Genomic DNA, 2,926 nt, shown 5'->3' with positions numbered 1-2,926 from the left:
AATAAAGCATCCAAACAAAAAATATTTATGAGATTGTAGAACTTACTGCCATGACATACGACCAAACACCAGAATTTGGTATGAGCTTAGCCGTTGGCTTTCAAAGGGATGGAGGGAGTAAATACAACAAAAAGAACAAAAAAACCTTTCAGAACATAAAAGAAGGTAGAACAGTGACAACCAGAAGATCCAGTCTAAGCCAGTTTTGCATGTTGGACCTTTAGATGATTACTGGCTTAATATGTACAGGAAGAAAAGTTTGAAAAGTTTAGATTCATTCCACTTCTGCTGCTGGAGTAGGTCCCCATTTCTCTCTGCCAAGCTGGCAGGCTGAAGTCACATGTTTTAAGATGGTGAGTAAGAGTGAACGAGCATGATATTCCAGTTGACTACATCGTCTGTTTTCCTGGGTACAGTTCCAGCCTAAAATAACCACGTGGACACCATTGTTCAACAATACCTCAATATTTCCAAGTCTAAAATCCCCCACTTTTCTTTGTAACCAATGATACAAGTATGGAGGAACAAAAACCTATTTCTGTTCTAGGCAATGTAGTGTTGGGTTGCTCTCTGGTTTGTCTTGTTTTGGTTTGGTTTTTTTTTTAAAAAAAGAAAGAAATAGAGGGACTATTACTTGGCCAGCAACACCACATAACATTTTATGGTCAACAACAAAGTAATCAAAGACATCAACTGGGTTATCTTGTAATTCTTTTACTCTTTTAGAAAGAGTAATTAGGAACATGGCCTTAGCTCACAAACAAGCAATTTTAAAGCATGAGGGAAAAGTGTTGGTAGGAATTTTCAGGGCTCAGGAACTCAAAAAGACAGTACTGTGGTATCAAAACACAAGAGTTGAAGCATGGTGCCTCTAAACATATCTCCTGGGGAATCATCTAGTAACCTGTAGGTCTGTAGCGGCTTTGGGTGACAATGTGCGATACCAGTACCCATCTGTGTCTGGAAGATAAATGCACAAAGTCATACTGGGAAAAAATTCAGACAACAGAAGTACATCAAAGCTTGCAGACTTTGTAAGTTAAGATTAATGAGGTATAAAAGTTAATATATACTTAGACCAAAAAAAAAAAATTCAATTTAAGCTAATGTTGTATAAAAATTAAGCAAGTAGTACTACATGGATGAACCCTAATATTAGCACTATCTGTAGAAAACAGTTCTTGATTTGGAAAATGGAAAGGCTGCATTTACAGGAAACAGATCTTGTGTTAATATTGCAACACAAGACTTCAACCACCATTTGAACAGTCAGCTGATGCTAGCAGTCATTTTCCAGCATTGTCTAAATTTCTCCTTCCCCATCATCTCAAGCTGATGTCCATGGTGGTTTATTATTTCTGAATGCCAAGCTTGTTCCCTGATTACAGAATTTAGAATGGTTCTTTCCCCCACATAAAAGAGTAAAAACTGCTTTCGAGAAGACTTGACATAATAAACTGACAAGCCCAGCAAAAAAATTGCAACTTTTTTGGTAATTCAAAGACCTGTAGACACTGATCTCACTTCACATGTTCTCAAGTAGAAAGTAAGAAAATGTAGATACTGTTAAATATTTATGCTTGTGGCTCATTGAAAAGGCCTTTCAAAGTACTGTACAGAGAAGCCAAACATTCAGCTGCTGCAGATCTGCAGAGTGCCAAAGTCAGCACAAATACAGCAACTTATACTGAGGATCCGCCTCAGTTATTCAAATGTCCACTTGCAAATACCAACCTACACTCAGCACCGTTCTCGATGAAGCGCTACAAACCGGTGGCTAATAAACCACCTTTAGCAGGCCGTCAGCAAGTTTTCCTCCTTTTCCACCTCCTCTCCACTTCATCAAGTGGTATTAGCATTTGAAATACTATGCTAGATCAAATAGCCAGTGTACTTTGCTGAAGTATTATATTACAATGAATAAAACTATCACCAAATTGCTTTTATTCCCAGCTCGAATGCAAATTCTCTGAGGGAAGCTAGTAAAATCTTAGGAAGGAACCACTCTGGGCAACTGCACTGAATGGATAGATCTTGACACGTCACACGCTCCAATGTCACAGCTACCTGTAACATGTACAGTATCATCTAGAACCCAGTCCTGTAAAATTTCTTTCTTGCCTTTATGTGCGTGACATTTGGAACACCTCATCTAAGTTATGATTTTTGTCACTGGCTACAAGAACAGGAACCACATTTGATTTGCCCTCAGTATTTTTAACTGCAGAACAGGTAAGAAAAGCTGCAGTCAGAAGCTAGGAGCAGCGTTCCTGTTCCACAGTGTTGCTGCTCGCTCACTGCAGAGCTACGGGCAAGGCACGGACAGATTCAGTTCCACCCAAGATGGTGGGGTGACCCGGCAGAGAAACCCGTCCACTGTCACTGCTCCCCTTCATAATGATTCTGGCGTATCCTTGGGATATCTTGCTGGGCGTCCTTCAGAGTGCTCTGCAGGTTTCTTAATCGGGGAAACTCTACTCAGGAGGCTACTTCACTTTCCAGGTCTTTTCTCCCCGAGACACGGGCCCAGGGAGACTGCGGCCGCCGTCAGTGGCTCTCCCGCTGGGGAACGGCTCCGTACGGATAACGGACACCGCGCCATACCCTACTGGCTTCAGTGGGGGCCGGAGAGGCGGCAGGCTCGGGCCTCCGCCACACACACCCCCCACACACCCCCACCCGTCGGAGCGCTCCGCGAGGGGAGGGCGGCCATTAGCGGCTGCACGGGGCGACCGCCGCCCCTCCCAGGTAAGTAACGGCCACGGAGAGGGAAGACGACACGTCCGTGGCCCCCCCTCCTCCTCCTCCTCCACATCGCGACGCGCCAGGCGGGGGGAACAGCCCCCAGGACCGCCTCAGGAGAGAAGAGGGAGGAAGGAGCGGAGCAGAGCTGCGGCAGAAAGGGAACGAGACGCCTCACCCTGTC

This window comes from Athene cunicularia (assembly GCF_003259725.1).
Source record: "Athene cunicularia isolate RWA chromosome 1 unlocalized genomic scaffold, athCun1 chr1_part1, whole genome shotgun sequence".
NCBI classification, from domain to species: Eukaryota; Metazoa; Chordata; class Aves; order Strigiformes; family Strigidae; genus Athene; species Athene cunicularia.
The sequence above is the reverse complement of the archived record's forward strand: the minus strand, read 5'-3'. Positions refer to the sequence as shown.